Source organism: Engystomops pustulosus, chromosome 4 (genome assembly GCF_040894005.1).
Source record: "Engystomops pustulosus chromosome 4, aEngPut4.maternal, whole genome shotgun sequence".
NCBI lineage: Eukaryota > Metazoa > Chordata > Amphibia > Anura > Leptodactylidae > Engystomops > Engystomops pustulosus.
Window position 1 is genome coordinate 40439749 of NC_092414.1, and position 18959 is coordinate 40458707.

The 18959-nt window shown below is 40.9% G+C and overlaps 1 protein-coding gene across 2 annotated transcripts in view; it reads left to right on the top strand.

Moving 5' to 3' along the window:
* FBXW11 (F-box and WD repeat domain containing 11) overlaps positions 1-2765 on the top strand; it is a 52914-nt gene extending 50149 nt beyond the window's left edge. For both annotated transcript variants that reach the window (XM_072145771.1, XM_072145770.1), the window contains one exon: positions 96-2765. The gene's annotated coding sequence lies outside the window, so the exon portion shown is untranslated. The remainder of the gene's footprint in view (positions 1-95) is intronic.
* Positions 2766-18959: the final 16194 nt, after the last annotated feature.

Sequence of the window (18959 nt, forward strand, 5' to 3'; positions counted from 1 at the left end):
AGCTCTGCATCTGGAGGAAGTAACTGAACGTTTTGCATGTGATTTGAATACAAATTGTTTTTAGTAATTCTCATTTGTTGCATTTTGTTCTCTAGGGATTAGCTATACTGAACTACTGTACTGGATATGTGGATACTGCGAGAAGCTCATGTACTAGTAATTATTGGAAATTATTACTGGTGCCACTTACAAGTAAAGTTTAAATTATAATGTCTCTCGTTGTTCTTACTATGAAGTTACAAGCCACTTCAGGAGATGCACATCGAAGTTCTGTTTCATTATTTGCATCTAGAATCCAAAGCTGAAAATGTACATTTTATATAAGAACTGAACATTTGCTGAGTGGAATAAGTACAAAAAGATGCAACCTCATTTGTTTTGCACTTAGTGACTCTGAAGGAGAATGTTTCCCAATAATTTTTTGGGTGCCAAACATATCCAAATGTTCTTTGTGCTTAATTTTTTTTTTTCAACCTTGAACACCGCAGATACTTTGTTTAGCATGTATGTAGTAGGAAATGTAACTGTAAATGCCAATCGTTGCTCTTTTGGAATACTTTTTCATTTATGTACACCAATTCTTGTGTTTTAATGATGATGGCTACATATTTTTGTAGCATCTCTTATTATTTTTTCCTTACATTTTTTTTTCATGAGATTGCCACAACCAAGCTTAAAAGGTTAGTCGTGCAACGCCGTAAGAAAAGAAGCTGCGCACTGTATTGAAACCTAGAGCACTAGCATTACACGTATTGTATTCTGAAAGATGAACCTGTTACGTAAACTGGAAAATAGTAGACAACTTTTTTTTTTTTTTTTACATTTCTGGACTGTTACTTTACCATGTTTTCTCTCCACCATTGTGATGCTGGATATTCAGTTCCCCATATTGGATATTTCTAATTCATTGCTCCGATAAATGCATTCATATCACAAGCAGCTCTTACTGCTTGTCCCTCCTTTTTTCTATGGTACAAAAGGGATATATTGTTGAAGCAAGTTCATCATAAAGGTGACTACACAAAATTGATTAGATAATCATTCCAAGTAAAATTTCTTAATTTCCAGTCCTTTTTAACCATTTGTAGTATATAATAATTCATTGATATAGTTGGTTGACAGGTGCACTTTAAAGAAAATATTTGCAGTCAGTATTCAGATTTAATAAAAACACCGTTTGACAGGGAGCTCCCCACCATTTTTAAATTGTAAAATGTATGTTCCTGTTTTGTGCCAAAGTAATTCTTGTGATTTTCTTTTCCTTTTCAAAGTTGCATTACGTTGTAATTTTTAAATGCATTTGGGCTTCAGATTAGTTCTGGTCACTTTGGACACAATGACTTTCACCTATACCTTGGTTTTTTTTTTCCTGGTTATTCTGTTTATATTTGATTAAAATGTAAAAAAATAAGTTTACGTGCAAATGTGAATAGAATATGAATATGCCATTAATGTGTAAATCTCCAACTTATTAAACAATGTGACTTCTGCAGTCTTCAATCACACTAGAGATGTACTGTAGTTGTCCTGAAGAACTCTGTACAGTATGATTCCCGTGGGTCTCACAGTGTATATAAGCACAAATATTTAAGATGCTTTTGTTCGGTGTTTGAAGGTTCAGTCAGTACTCATGTTAGCCTCACATTAAAGTCTACAATACTGTCTGCTCTTTGGAATAGTGGGCTCTCAACTGTTAAGTGAAAATTATTTCAGGTCTTATATTTTACATTGAATGCATCGGAAATGTCTAGTGAATTGTAGAAGTCATTATAGGAAATCTTAAGTATTTTCAGATGAAACGGTCCTCTGCTGTGGAGCCATACCCAAAAACTGGTGAAAAGGAATAGATTCTGTTACCAAAAAATCTGCAAAACTGGAGCTATGGTAAGTCACGGCTATCTCTGCTGTATGGATCTGCCCTCACCAGCCTTTTGTTTTTGAGCAGCCAGGTATCCGCTATTAGTCTACGGATTCAACAGACCAAAAGAAAACTAGTGTGAAGCACTGGGAACAAAAAAACACAGCTCTATTTTTTTGAGATACATCTGTCACTAACGATATTGTATTTGGGGGAAAGTCTCTGATAGTGGAAGGTGGACAAAATTTTTGGGTGAAAACATAATTGTATTTCTCTCGTACTGGCTGAGAACCAAATTGCTTATTTTATCAAAACCTTTCCAAAATATTGAAGCAACCTATTTGCTCAAAATTTAGCTATTTATAGTTAACTGCTTTTTGTGTGTTTTCCCGCTTTGCCATTTTAATAAAAATCTAATTGTTAATTAACATTTGAAACAGGTAGTAACAGCCTTGCTTACAGTGATGGCGATGTTGTCCTGTCAATCCTATATTTGTGTAAAATTCTTAGTAGTGAGCACTTTCTTCTATTTACCCAGAATTATTGCTCCATTTAAAAAGTGTATAAAGCTTGTACGAAACATACATGTGTCCCCTAAAATATGTTGTTTAAAAATATATATTTTGTAATTCTATCTAGTGTAACTTGCAGGTGAAATTTTGTCCCCATAGAAAACTCTAAAACACACTAACTTTCTGGCTGCGCTCTTGACATTATTTTGCTAACAATTACTGGACATATGTACATGAATACTATTTAATTAGAAGCACTGGGAAACTTTTTAGTTCTGTGTTATCCTTTATTTTGAGCATATGTGTATGAATAGCTTATTGAAACTGTAAATATATTGTTTATCAAAAGCTTTGTACTGTGGAATGTGCTTAATAAAAAAAACTGCTGACTAGTAGTATTCAGTTATAAATGTGCAGTACAATAGAAACGAATGAGGACCTGACATTGTCATTGTTACATTTCTTAGAAGGGGAGTAGGGCAGTTGGACAGTATCTGACTGCATAAAGTGTGTTTAGTAGTCTGTTACCATGAAAACAGTCTCAACAAAAAATGAATCCTTTTAAGTGAAGCTAATTGCAAAGTTGCTAAACTTTTTTTTTTTCAATGCATTGAAGCAATGTAAATTTGACCATGGACCGGTGTGAATCTGCAGGAAGTTAACAATGAAGCTTCGTATTGCATGACGGTAAGCAGAGATCTGTGAAGAATTGATACAGAAAGTAAATTGGAAAAATGTATAACTTTTCATCACACAAACAGTAGTGTACAACCCCTTACAAGAAAATAAACCATCAAAATAGAGCAGTATTAACCCGGGACACTTGGTCATATACCTGTCTGTGACTGAGATGATCTTATATTTGTTGTTTACGGCCTCTAGCCTTCTAAAATAAACTTTTCAACTTTTTATTCTAGTGAGTCTGTGGGGCTCTAGTGGGTTTCCAGAGCCTCTCATCTTCACTCAATGTTAAAATGAACAGAACAGGCTTCCCCAGGGTGAGAGATGTTCTGCTCATTATAACAGCCTGTGATGCTGCAGCACTGAGGGGCTCTGGAAACACCCACCTAAGCCCTTCAGGCTCATTAGTAAGATTTTAAAAGTTTTTATTTTAGAAGGAAGGAAGTTATGAATAACAAATATAAGATCACCACAGTTACACAGTACCTGTGTACGTATAAGCAAGGACAGTTTTACATGAGGCGGTGCCGATCCACGGACTGATCACTATGCTGGGGACTGAACTCCATGCATTAAATTTGTTTCCCTGATATATGCATAAGCTTACACTGTACTGTTGGCGCTGCTGAATATTGGGTAAACAAGAACTCGGTGCATCATGTTCGTATGATGGCATGGAGTTTCAGCATGTGGCTCAGCACATCTCACGTCCGTGATCGGGAGCGGATCACAATTTAATGTAAAACCAGCCTAGGTGTAATACAGGCATGTGGAGGCCACACACAATACTGAGCCTCATTTTGTCTTGTTTTCGATTATCTTACATCAAATCAAAGTTGGATCAGCCTGTAGTTTTTTCACTTTAATTTTGTGGGCGACTCCAAATCCAGGCCTCCATTTGGTTATTGAATTTGATTTTCATTGATTTTTTTTTTAATTATTTTTTTTTTGAGCATTGTATATCAACATTTAGCAAAAAAGTGGTTATCCTAATTAGAATACAGCAATACAGAATACAGTAGCACAGAGAGATTATGAATACATTTTTTGCAGGTTACTTCTCATTAGGAAGGGAACAGGCCTTTGCTTTGAATGACTTTCGCATAACTGTGGCCACAGGACCTCACTAGTCTCTCACACTGCTCTGGAGTGATTGTGGTCCACTCTTCTAGTCTCCCACAATTCTGTGACTGTTGTGGGTATCATAGCTTTGTCACCAGGGATTTTCCAGAGATTTTCTATGGGGTTGATCCGGACTCTGCACTGGTCATTTCATTGTTAAAAATGTTTTTAGTTTCAAGGAACTGCTTTGACTGTTTTGATGTATGACAAAGGGCATTGTCATGAATGAAAATTGCTGGATGATTTAAGTGAAGAACACAAGGAAGGAACCACATGTTGAAGAAGGTTCTGATACACACTTTCATTTATTTTGCCACATAAATGTAGGAGGTCCATCTCCTGCTGCAGCAAACATTTTTTCCATGATATATCCTACACCACATTTCACAGACTTCTTTAAACACTTTGAGTAGAGTCTTTACCCATTTTGTCATTTTAAAATATTTCCCATCAGATCCAAATAAATTAAATTGGCTTTCGTCAAAAATTAACTGTGGCCCACTTCTCCTTTGTTCGCACAACAGTCTAGCCTTTTGACTCTTTCTGCTAATGAGAGGTTTGGTCGTTGTAGGGTGTGGTTTTGGTCCAAAAGCAATTAAATGTCAAGACAATGTATGATGAATCAGATCCTTACCCTGTTACCCTACTCCTTGTCTTAGAAATATAAGGCCTATATAGACATTGCTACAGTCCCTTCGTTCCCCCCTCCACCTCCTCCTTCAACACCATACATTAATAGATCATTTTGATATTGCAAGAAGTTGTGACATGGGTGAAGAATTCATTGGGTACTTACTGTGTTGAAATTGTGCTACAGGCAGCTACCTTTGCAAGAATTGCTCATTTATGGAAAGAGTTATCACTTCTAATCAGAGATTGGGGCCATTGATTTTAAAAGAAATGGAGTTGCAAGAAATTCAGTATGAAATTCATGGTTTGGAGATTAATGATTTGGTTACAGGAGATGATATAACGTAAAATACCAGGATCAGGAATTGTACCCAACATTGTTGTACATGGAAATTGAATTCCATCAAGGATTTCTTGTTACTCTGAGTTTGGCTGATTATGCTGATGTTTGTAGTGACATGTCTACAGTTATTTTAAAAAATTCAAGTTTTTGTTCATCAAGAAATAAGACAATGTATGTCTTTAGGAGCAAATATTAATACAAGACACTGTCTTATTTTTGGGTATGTTATAGAAATACAGCGGCTATGTTGAAGGCAGCCGGGAAACAGCAGAGCTGCAATATTAGAGCTCCACCATTTCTACCAAGGAAAAAATGGAGGGGAGTATGGAGAAAAAAATGTTTATTGTATCTAAATAAAAATAGATTAACAAGCATACAAAAAAATCTAGGTTAAGATAAGGAATGCAAATAACCTTGAATGAATGTGCAATGTCCCTGATTCTGAGTGAGTACTGTATTGTACAGGTGAGGGCATAGTACCGTAATTTTCGGCTGATTAGGCGCACCGGACTATAAGGCGCATTAAGAATAAAGAGCAGCAAAGATGTCTTGGTCCATACATAAGGAGCACCGGATTATAAGGCGCAGGTGGCTACTTGGGTTAGAAGGGGGGCGTGGTTTGGATCCCGAGAGGTCGCACAGAGAGCCAGCTGCGCCACCAGCACTGGTAAACAGACCCTCCACGGCAGCACCCAGAGTGCATACCTGCGACGGGGGGCTTGATGACATTGCCCGCACACACGAGGACGGGGGAGAACGTAGGCCACTGATCGGCACCATCCTCCGCAAGCAGCAGCAAGGACTAAGGGAGCAGAGGTGAGTGGTCGGACAGGGAGATAGGCTGTGATTTGTGCTATGGCTATTCCCATTTCATATATTAGGCGCATCGGACTATAAGGCGCACTTTTGATTTCTAAGAAAATCATAGGCTTCTTTGTGCGCCTTATAGTCTAAAAAATACTTTAACCAATGGACTTGTGTTGTACCCACTACTGAGATGTTCTGACCTTTTCTAAACTGATTATCTGTAAATATATTAGCAGTTTATTATTAAATAATAAACTGCTAATATGTTAAGGTTATTTGCATTCCTCATCTTGCCCTAGTTGAGAATTGTTATATGCATGTTAGTCTGATTTTATATAGCTGCAATAAATGTTTTAATCTACAACTCCCCTCCCCCCCCCCCCCATGCCCCCTTCCCCCTTTTTCTTTAGTGAAAATTTTAACTATATATAGGTGGTGTATACCTTGGCAGTGTTAATTTTTAACCATTTAGAATACTCCACCCTAGCTAAGAAGCTACAAGAGGCACCTAAAATATTATTGTGCTTGTTCCAGCAGACCTGGACAAAGTATTGAACTGCCCCAACATCTCACTCCATCTCCAGTCGTGGTTACCTTCCCAGGATGGCATCATTATGCCACAGTTTCAGTCCTTTAATCCATGGCAGATAGACAATTCCTAGAAGGACGCAAAGAAGAAAAAAAACAGAAATCTACTTAGAACAAAACTAAAGGTCCCTACAGCAATACATTTCCTGTAGAAGTTGACTGTTGAACAGGTTTTTTTTTTTCCTTAGTGGACTCTTTGGACAATATCTTCTAATTCTGATTGTTTACAGCTGGGAAAAGCAAGTATTTAGTCAACCAAGAATTGTGCAAGCTCTCCCACTTAAAAAGATGATACCTGTAATTGACATCATTGGAAGACCTCAACTAGACAAAAAGTGAAAACAAAGCTAGAAAATCACATTGATTTTAAGATCATTTATTTGCAAAATATGGTGGAAAATTAGTATTTGGTCAGTGACAAACAAGCAAGATTTCTGTCTTGCACAGACCTGTTACTACTTCTTTAAGAGGCTCCACTCTCCTCCACTCATTGACTTTAATAATGGCACCTGTTTGAACTTGTTGACAGATTTCTTTTATAAACCTCAAACAGTCATACTTCAAGCTCCACTATGGTGAAGACCAAAGAGCTGTCTAAGGACACCAGAAATAAAATTGTAGACCTGCACCAGGCTGGGAAGAGTGCTCTCCCCGCCTCCTCCAATGTCACAGCTGACATCATCGCCCTTCACCCGCCCCTTGATCCCGAAGGCTAAGTATTTGTTAACTGGCAGAAGGGAAGATGTCTACCTCCTGGTAAATAGTGGCTTACATGATCATTTCGCGATCACAAGCTATTTTTCATGTCAAATATATATGATGTGATTATTTATCCCCATCATTGTGATACAAGGTTTAAATATGGTTTTTTTGGCTTGGTTGGTAATCGGTGAACCAAATTACAGTTCTTGATCATAAAAGAAAGTGTGTGAGATACATTTCATGTTAACATAGAGGTAAAGTAAAAAGAGGCTTTCCTGAACGAGTAGAGATAATATAGAATAGAATAGCAATAAACAGATACTTAACCCCTTAGCGCTCTGCGCCATAGCTGTACTGCGGTGAGTCCCGCGAATAGCGCTCAGCGCAGTACAGCTACTGCGCAGAGACGATGCCGGTTCAGCGCTATATAGCAGCCGAACCGGCATCGTTAGCCGCGGGATTTCAACGGTAATCTACCGTTGACATCCCCGGCTAACACCCGCGGTCGGAGTGGGCTCCGATCGCGGGTGTTTAACCCGTTAAATGCCGCGGTCAACGCGACCGCGGCATTTAACATGCCTTCTGGGGGTCTTTACCCCACGATCGGCCCCCCCGCATCATTTTCGGGGGGGCGATCGCTGTTTTGGCACCTCTGGGGTCCGATCGGGACCCCAGAGAAGCCTGGAGGGTTTACCTTTAAGATTGGCATAGGCTGGCACTGATAATACCCTGCAATACATTAGTATTTCAGAGTATTATCAAGAACAAGCAATCAGATGATTGCTTGTTCATATCCCATGGTGGATCATGTAAAAAAATGTAAAAAAAAATGTTTTTCAATAAAAAATTGCTTTATAAATCACTAAAAATGCCCATAAGCCCCAAAACATATAAAGAGACATATAACACTCAAAGTCTAAATCATAACACAAACCCCACATATATAGTATCACAGCGTCCGTAACAATGCATAGAATAAAACTAAATAACTATTGAACCCATATGATGAACGCCGTAAAAAAAACGTTAAAAACCCGCCAAAAATTATGATTTTTACCTATTATATCCCACTAAAAATGCAATAAAAAGTGATCAACAAAACATATGTACTCCAGAATGATATTGTTGCAAAGAACAACATGTCCCGCAAAAAACAAGCCATCGACCAGCTCTGTAGCCAAAAACGTAACAATGTTATGCCACTTGGAAGACAGCGATGCAAAAATGATAGATTTTTCCCCACATTAGGGTTTTATTTGGCAAATTTAGCAATTTGCTAAAAACATAAGAAAAAATATTAATGTCTGGTATCCCCGTAATCGTATCGACCCATAGAATAAAGATAACAGGATTATTAGGCTATACGGTGAACACGAAAAAAAAAAAAAGTAAAAAATCCAGTACAAAATTGATGCTTTTCTACTCATGACCTCAAAAAAAGTTCCAAAATTTTCAACAATAGGTGATACCAACCCCAAAATGGTAACACTGGAAAAAGCATCTCGTCCCGCAAAAAAAATGCCGTCACATGGCCCAAATAACGGAAAAGCGAAAATTTTATAGCCTTCAAAAGGGGCCCATGAGGAAACTAAAATCCTGGCAGCTGCAGGGTGCTCCTTCCCTTCTGCGCCTCGCTGTGCCCCCATAACACAAGTAATGTCCACATGTGGGGGGTCGCTGCACTCAGGAGAAATTGTAGAACAAATTTTATGGTGAGTTTTCTCTTTTTATCTTTTGGAAATGTGTAAATTTTAGGGCTAAATGAACGTATAACCGACAAAATTTGACCATTCTAAATTTCACCGCCATTATGATTCAATTACTATGAAGATCTCAAGGGGTTAACAATCTTTGTAAATGCTGTTTCTGATAGTTTGAGGGGTGCAGATTTGAAAATGGGTTGGTTATATAGGGGGTTTTGTAGCTAAATATGTAAAATTTGATTTCAAACAGTATTTATCCTCAAAATAGTCAATTCCGAAAATACGGAAAATCGCTATTCGATTTGTAGGCCGCGTGACGTCAAAATAAATTATCCAAACATTTCAAAAATTATAAAAATGTAAAGTAGACAAATGGGAAATGTTATTCTGCAAGTTATTTAGGTGGTAAATCGATCTGCCTGAAAACGCGGTGATTTTGAATTTCGAAAATGGCAAATTTTTCTAAAAATTCATCATTTTTTTCTTTTTTTTGTAAATAAACGCAAAACTTATCAGCCAAAATTTACCACTAAAATGAAGTACAACATGTGGGGAAAAAACAATCTCAGAATCGCTTTGATAAGTAACAGTGTTCAAAAGTTATTACCACAGGAAGAGACACTGGTCAAATTTCAAAAAAAAGTTGCGAGCCTTAACCTGCAAACAGGCTGCGTCCTTAAGGGGTTAAATACTGTCATTACTTGGATGGTTTTAGAAAAACCCGAATGGAGGCAGGAGTGTTGGCGCTTAGAAAATCCTTGATAGGTAAGTATAAATGGCTCAAAAAGAGTACTTTTTTATTTTACAAAATAAAAGATATTTCTTTTAAAAGATAGTTAAAACAATAAAATACTACGCGTTTCTGCTCTGTACACTCCAACACTCCTGCCTCCATTCAGGTTTTTCTACAATGATCCTCTTCAGCCTCAGAGCCTGGTCCGAGTGCTGCTGATCTACAGGAGACCACCGGCTGCTGGTATTACACTTTACATATGCATTATGCCTATGTAAATAGGTGAGTGACCAATTTACCCATCCATCCTTCCCCTTGTGCATTACTGTCTTCACAAGGTTGCGCTTTCTCTTTTTCTTCTCTCCTCTATTGGATATTTTCTGGCGAGTTCTATATAGAAATCCCAGTCTCAAGCAATTACTTGGATGGAAAATCTCAGATGTAAGAGGTTCTCCACAAAGTGCAGGCTAGGTTGAAGGCCTTCTAAAAGACTCAAGCAAACACATTGACCTCTCATACCTGAAAATCAAAATTAAAGGGGTTGGTCAGAGAAAACGGGCATAGTTGAGGGTTTCATTCGGACATTTGGGGGCACCGTGTCTAGTACAAAAATGCATCTCGGCTCCCTCTGCAAAATGGTTCTATCCCAATTACCACCCCTCGGGAGTCTGGGGACTGACTCAATACCATAAAAACGGATTTTTGTTAGATCACCATTATGGATCAAATTAACATGGTGGGCCAGCAGAGTATCTCTCTTGTGGGTAATATCAGCCAAATGGGCACCTACCCTCCTCCTCCTTAGTTCCCAGATAGTCTTAACGACCCCCTCCGTCCTGCAGTTAATAAACTGTTTAATCTTGTATGTATTCCCTGTCACTGATAAAGTGAAGGATTTGCATCTTTTTAAATGGGGACAGGCAACGCAACCACTGCATTCAAAACTACCTGCAAGTACAGATTTTTCTAACCAGGTAGGATTTTGCTCCTGGACAAATGGCTGTGGACCAGTCTGTCCTTTATTGAGCGACCCTACCTGTATGTTACTTTGGGTCTAGTGCTTATCACATCTTCTAAATCAGGGTCCATCATCAGGATATCCCTGTGTTTTTCCAAAATGTTTCCTTTCTATACTGGATGTGTGTGTATGTTGTGTATATGCTGTGTGTGTATATACTGTGTATGTTATGTAATGTGTATATACTGTATGTGTGTATATGATGTGCATATACTTATGTGTGTATAAATTTATGTGTAGACACGTTTGTAAAAATGATTGCACTCGTGTAAATGTGTGTGTATAAATATGTATTGGGAAGAGAAGGGGGCCCTGTTATGGAGCCCTGCTATGGTCTGCTATGGCGCCCAGTCTCTGCTGGTTACGCCCCTGACTCCACTTATGTTCACAAGCCAAAATGAGCAAACAAGCTACCTTCTGTGAACTTAGTTCAAAGTTTAGTTACATTGGGGCTGATTTATCAAGTCTGAATATTTCTAGTTGCCCATGGCAACCAATCACAGCTCAGCTTTCATTTTACCAGTGCTCATGAATATTTTAAAGGGAAGCTGTGATTGGTTGCCGTGGGCAACTACAAATCTTCTGACTTTCAGCTTGATAAATCTGCCCTAGTATGTTGTTGCAATTATATTGCCAAACCTACCTACATGCACCTTCCCAATTCCACTCAGCCTCTTCTTCCCCATCCCTCCTTTCCCCAGAACTTCCTAATCCCTCTACCCCCATTACCATCTACCCACCCTCTATACCACCACCTTCCATCCCAAAAAAACAGTTTATACATGATTATTGATACTGTCATTGTAATGGACTCAATGATGCATGTCGTAGGCATCCTGTAAATCATTACTGAGTAAGAAGTGTCTCGAGTGCTCAAAATGGCTTCATGTAAATATGATTGTAATTTTTAGTACTTTGTTAAAAATTTCTTGAAAACCAATAATTACTAATTAAACAAAAAATAATCACATAAAAGTTCTCTTTACTACACTATCTTGCAATAATGACCTAGTGGATAACAATATCAGCAGGTATGCCCCAATGCATAATCTAATTGATATAAAATATCATATTAATGATTTCATAACTTGCAAAAACCACCAAAATCGCCTCTGGTGACAAATACAAACAGTCAGCAAGTGGAGTAGCATATATGGAATAGATGCCATACCCTGTGATATGAGCAGTTACCTCTAAGGACATATGTTAATCACATAAGGTGTTATCTAGGAAGTGTATGGCATTGAGGAGCGGCATACAAGTATAATAAGGGCTCCTTTCATCCACACATATACTGCAATAAAGAATGCTTTACGGTGAGTGGACCACATGTCAGGGCGCTCGGCTGGCATTGTAAGCTTCCAAGGTCGGGCTCATCACCTCTGTATTCAAAGCCTTACTGGGATGTGAAGGGTACAGGAAAATGGCACCATCGTACGGATGCGCAGTGTACGCTGAGAACACAATTCCAGAAGTGTGTGACAGGGAAAGTGCAAGAACACTGCCCTATCGCCACAAGGACCTGAGTTTGCAACCGGGACTAGCACAGAGCAAAGGGCAAGGAGAGAGGAGGCCCCTATGAGGATGGGAAGAGTTAATACTGCAATACAGTCACAATTAACCCATTATGTGCCGCAATAAAATAAAGTGGAGGATGGCTATGTATCAACTGTATCGATGATAAGGTTAGCCGGGTTGAGCCCCCAAATAAATAAAGACAGTAATGAGTAGACCAAAGGAACAGATAAAAGTGGCTATACAAAAATAATAGCCATGAAAGGGCTCAGGGGTAGGTTATACAAGCCATGATAGGAGAAAATATGGCACAGAGGGGAGATAAGGGTAAGGAGACAAAACTCACACAGCCAAGGTTATAGCCTAAGTTGGATTGTTAGTATACCATACCACAGAATAGGAGCACACGCCACAGACCCCGACACGTGTTTTGCCACTAGGCTTTATCAAGGGGAGTCTTGAGTGTACAGTTAGACATAACACTTATATACTATACATATATTAGAAAGAAAGGGTAAAAGTAAACAGTAAGTCAAAGAGGCCAGTGGAATGGCTTACATATGGCTCAATGGAGTGACAAAGGTGTCAGGGGGTAAAGCCATTTCACAAGAAACAGCCATGCATGAACACATTGCCTTTAACCTCTGGTTGTTCTTACTCTTCTTCTGTTTGTGACAGATCTTGAACAATCAGATCTCAGGACGAATCCTCTCAATTGCACCCCAGACGAGATCACTGCATTGAAAACACTTGAAACTGATTTGAATATTACCATCAATCTGTATGATAAAGGCGGGAATATTGTAGTTTTTTGTAGTCTACACAGTTGATACTATGTGCAAAAAGTTATTGATGGATAAGAGCAGTTACACTACCCTTTTAAATGACCCGACAGAATCCTATCACAATGTCCCATTCATGTCCCACTGCACTCCCACATTGCATCCATGTCACTCTGTACCTCACATTACATTCATGTCACCCTGCACCCCACTTACATCCATGTCACACTGCACCCCATATTCTCCCCCCTGCACCACCACATAATATCCATTTCACACTGCACCACAAATTCTACCCCCTGCACCCCCACATTCTCCCCCTTTGATCGCCACACCCCCTTGTCTGCACCCCACATTCTCATTTCATCCAGACATTTTCCCCCCTTGCTAAGGCTGCTTTTTCTTCACTTCCCTACCTTGTTCCAGCGGCACATGCAACAGACTGGTCACTAAAATTACGGTAAGTTTACAATCCGCCAATCCCGCTAAGTCTTTTTCCACTAAAGTTTTACAAAGTAGTTGACTATTTATAACATAATTGTACTTTATCTACATTACAGCTTATCAGCCATTTTTCCACCCATTGCTCAAGTTTACACAAATCTCTGTAATGTTATTCTAATTGGTTTTAATTACTTTACAGAGCTTAATATCCTCTGCAAATAATGAAACTCTACTATGTGAACCCTCTATGATGTCAATAATAAAAATATTAAAAAGAACGGGGCCCAATACTGACCCCTGGGGCACTCCATGGATAACTTCAACCCAATCTCAGAACGTGCCAATAATGACGACTGTGAGGGGGTACATTCAAGGTTCTTAATACAGTAGCCAGATGATCAAAATGCGTCTCAGTTTCATTATTTGTATTCCAAATATACAAGGAAAGTATGGGAGATGGCTTCAACTCAGCCTCTTTTTATAGCTGCTTCTCATCCTCACCTCAGGATCAGGCCGCGGTCTCAGATCCAAGCTCCTTCCAAGACACAATACTCAGGACAACAACTCCTGATCATGAGCTTTACATCTTACTCTCAACCCAGCGTCTGGGTGGGTAGAGGAATTCACAATGAGCAGCCATGCTCTAACAAACTCCCCCAAAGGGTAAACAATGTCCTGTCCTCCTCCAGACACCACAGAGGATCTACAATGTCTACAAATGTATTTATCTAGCTGGGCCAAATGCAAGGCTCCAGGATACTGTATCCTTTTTTTAAAAGTGTTTATTTATTGTTTTTTTTTTTTTTTTGGAACATCTATAAGAACAATAACAGTCCAACATAAATACAGAAACACAATATCAAACATACATTGCGGCAACAATATTTTGACAAGAATGGCGTGTCTTGGCCTTTTAAACATAATTAGACACAAGTATTGCTGCTAGATATGATACAATATAAATGTAATGCAACCGCGTCCCATGCTACCTACACACTCATACAACACACATACTACAACAACAACACCATACATTCACTTCCTCCCCCACCCCCCTCAACACAACAAGTGGGATTAAAAGTATTAGAAATAAGAGTCAATACCCTTACACAGCAGTAAGCGGGGTGTTACACCACCTTGCCCAAATCAGATCAAATTTTTGTGGACAACCTCTGTGTTGATATACTGTACGGTAGTGGGGTACAAACTTATTTATTAGCAGGATCCACCGCTTCAAGGCGGGGGTGTCCTGATCTTTCCATGACATTACAACTACCTTACGTGCATAATAAAGGGCAAATCTACAGAAGATCTTATCATAATGTCCATAAACTAACTCATTAATTATACCCAGGAGGCAAACCTTGGGTGACAGGACTCGGGGCATGTCAAAGTTTGAATGCAGAAATTCCATAACTGCGGCCCAGAACGGCTGGACCCTGCTGCAGGACCACACACAGTGGAGAAAGGACCCACTTGCAGCCTGACATCGGAAGCATGTGTCCTCCTCTATAACGCCTATACGATGTAGTTTTTCAGGGGTATAGTATATGCGATGAAGGAACTTTGTTTGGACCAGAGAGTCCCTAGCGCTTACAATGTTTTCAAAGAAGGATGATTCAACCTCTTCCCATTCCTCATCTAAAAGGTCTGGGATATCCTCCCTCCAGCGCAGAAGGGCCTTATCGAAGGGTCTTCTGCGCGTGGATTGAAGAAGAGTGTAAGATTGGGTGAGTGGTCTAGACAGCTCCGGGGCACTCAGTAGTTTTTCTAGAGAAGTAAACTCTGCAGACAAGTTAAGGGAGCCGAACTGTGTTTGGAATGCATGACGCAGCTGAAGGTAGTGAAAAGAAGCTATGGCCGGTAGGTTAAATTGCTCACTCAACTCGGTATAGGAAAGAAATTCAGAGGTTGTAGACAGGAGCTGACCAAGGAATTTGAGTCCTACACAGCCCCACATGGTCCAGCCAGGGAGGGAGACAAAGTGGACCAACCACGGGTTTCGCCAAAGAGGAGTTCTAGGGGACCGAGGAGCAGGGGTAGCAGTCTGAACCAACCCCTGAGCCCGTTGCCAATTCACTGCAACTGCTCTCAACGGAGTTAGAACAGATGTAGATGATTTGCACCTGTATAATAAGCTAGTGAGGGCTTCGTACGATCCCAGGAGAGCCCCAGCCAGCGCTGTGGCCGCGTTTGATCTATCTATATCAATCCACCATCTAGCGTACACTAATTGAGAGGCTAAGTAGTAAAGGTACATGTCTGGGGCTGCCATACCCCCCCTCTCTTTCGGGGCCTGCAACAGTTCCAAACTAAAACGAGGGGAACCCCCCTGCCAGTAGAACGCACGCAACATGCTTTCAATGCGTCTAAATAACCTCCTTGGGAGCAGAACCGGGCATACATGAAAAAGATATAAGAATTTGGGGAGGTATATCATTTTAAAAAGATTGATACGACCCAGCAAGGAGAGTGGTAGAGAAGACCAACTACGCAGGCGGGATTCTGTATCTGCCATTAAAGGCTCAAGGTTAAGTTCTGGGTAGGCACGAACATTCCTAGAGACCCACACACCCAAGTACTTAAAACGAGAGACGACCTGCAGGGAAACTGGGAGAGACATGGATGAGACATTTATTTCTGATAGTGGGAACAACACAGACTTGCTCCAGTTGACCCTAAGACCCGAAAATGAGCCAAATCTATCAATTAGGGATAAAAGGGATAGTAGGGAGGGTCCTACATCTTGCAAATAAACAATAGCATCATCTGCGTACAATGACACCTTTTCCACTATTGAACCACGGACGATGCCACATATGTCAGCAGACTCACGTATTGCCAAGGCGAGGGGCTCTATAGCAAGGGCAAACAGGAGAGGAGACAATGGACATCCCTGCCTTGTGCCTCTCCCCATAGAGAATGCCCCAGAGACGTCCAAGTTTGTTCTGATCCTGGCTTTGGGCTCATGGTATAATAACTTCACAAATGCAAGAAATCTAGGGCCGACCCCAATTTTTGATAGCAGGAGCCATAAGTAAGGCCACTCTACCGAATCGAATGCCTTACAGGTGTCTAATGATAACACAAAGCCAGGATCAGAAACTTCCCCAGCAGCCGCTATGTTCAAAAACAACCTCTGAATATTAATGTCCGTGCTCTTTCCAGGCATAAAACCCGTTTGGTCTGGGTGTATCAGGGAGGTGATCACTTTATTTAGCCGTGTAGCCAATATTTTTGCAAGGATTTTAATGTCCGAATTTAGGAGAGAGATGGGACGATAGGAATCAGGGAGTAGAGAATCCTTTCCTGGCTTAAGCAGGACCACAATTAGGGCCTCCCGCATAGAGTCCGGAAGAGAGCCCCTCTCTAGAGCTGTGGAGAAGAGGGTGACCAAATGGGGGATCAAGACGTCACTGTTATCTTTATACCATTCCCCCCCCAACCCATCCAACCCGGGAGTCTTACCCAGAGGGAGAGAATTAATCGCCAGCTCCACCTCCTCGGCCGAGATCGGAGCGTCCAGTTCAGAGGACTGCGAGGGGGACAAATTCCATAGGGGAAGGTTTTCCAAAAAGAGCTCCATATCCCCGGCAGAGGAAGGGGACCTGGAGGAATACAGGGAAGAGTAAAATTCCTTAAATACAGCATTAACTTCCTTAGGAAGAGATACCAGAATATTGTCAGTATTAATGATGGACGGAACTGATGCACACGGTCGCTCAGCTCGGGATAAATAGGCCAGCAGCTTCCCATTCTTGTCCCCGAATTCAAATACTGAAGCCTCCGTAGCAATCATACGTTTCCTAGTCTGTTCCTTGACCAAACCCAGGTGCTCCCTTTGAGCGTGTGCCCATTTGCGTTTGTTTTCCTGACTAGGGTTTTCCAAAAATTCCCTCTCCGTCTCCCCCAAAACCCTTGTTAGATCTGTCTCCCTCTGCCTGTGAACTCTCCTCTGTCCAGCCACCCCCGAGATGAAGGCCCCCCGGACACTGGATTTGTACGAGTCCCATGCGGCCAGCGGGTCAGGGTGATCAGAATTAGTATTCCAGTATTCTAGGTGCGTGGCTTGCACCACCTCTTTGACTACCGGGGAGGTCAGCCAGGCCGGATGTAATCGCCATATACGAGAATCTGTTGGAGGGCCGATTAATAGGGTTAAAAGCAGAGCAGAATGGTCAGAGGCACTACGAGGGCAGTAGGAAATCATATCAACTGCTGGGAGTAGGTCAGGTGAAACAAAAGCTAGGTCAATGCGTGAAAAACTCTTGTGAACTAAAGAATAAAAGGAGTACACCCGTTCCATGGGGAATTTCTTCCGCCAGACATCCACCAAACTAAGAGCAGTGCCCCAATCATTCAAGTGTGCCGAGGCAGGATCCATACCACTAGTACGGTCTATAGATGGGTCCGGCACAGCATTAAAGTCTCCCACACACACCAAAGGACCGGGAGGCATACCAGCCAATTTATTGGAAATAAGGGTTAACAGTGACGGGTCCATTGGCGGGGGGACATATATAGAAGCAATGTTGAAGGCGGTACCCCACAAAACACAATGCAGTATGACAAATCTTCCAAAGTGGTCACATGCTACTTGAGATACCTCTATAGGGAGGGCCTTAGTGACTAGTATGGAGACTCCCCTAGCATATACTGAGTAAGAGGAGTGGTATCCCCTTGCTATCCAAGCCCGCTTCAACGCTAGTACCTTCTGCCCAGTCAAGTGAGTCTCTTGAATACAAATTATATGCGGTGACTGTTTTTTAATAGAGTCTAGTATTAGGGCCCGCTTAAATTTAGAATTAAGACCCCGCACATTCCAGCTTAATATCTTTAGCGGAGCCATATTATCGGAAGGGGTAAGGAAAAAGAAAGGATATTGATACCCATATACCAACAGAGCTTGAGGGGGGAGGAGTCACGGTCAGCCATCCATTCACTCTCACAAGCCACACACTAGCCATACTAGGTGCCAACAGCACAACGTAGACACAAAACTAAAATAACCTATTCCCAAACTAAGTAACCCCCTGTCTAACCCACAACAGTGGAGACCTATACCCTAGAACAATTAACTAACACAGGACAGTGGTCCCTAGCTAAGACAGAACAACCTTAGTCTGTCCCAGGACCCTGATCAATTAAACAATGTAGTTATACATATAGCTTTTAAGACAGCATTTGGAGCAGTACATAAGTAACGGAGTGGAGCAGTAGAAAAAGGTGTGGAAAGAGAAAGGTAGGTAAGGGAAAGGGTGAGGAAGATGGGGAGGGCCAGGGCAGAATAGGGACAGTGGCATAGGGAAGGCGAGAGGGAGAAGGGGAAGAGAGAAAAAAAAAAAAAAAAAAAAAAAAAGGGGGGGGGGGGGAAGGAGAAGACCTTTGGAGTACAAGATGAATACAAGACTAATGCGAATTAAGCGGGCATTAACATCTGTTGAGGCATGTGATGACAATTTGATTTAGTCCGGAGGACGAGGAGCCGCAGCAGCTCTGGGAGCCGCGTCCGCCCAGTGCA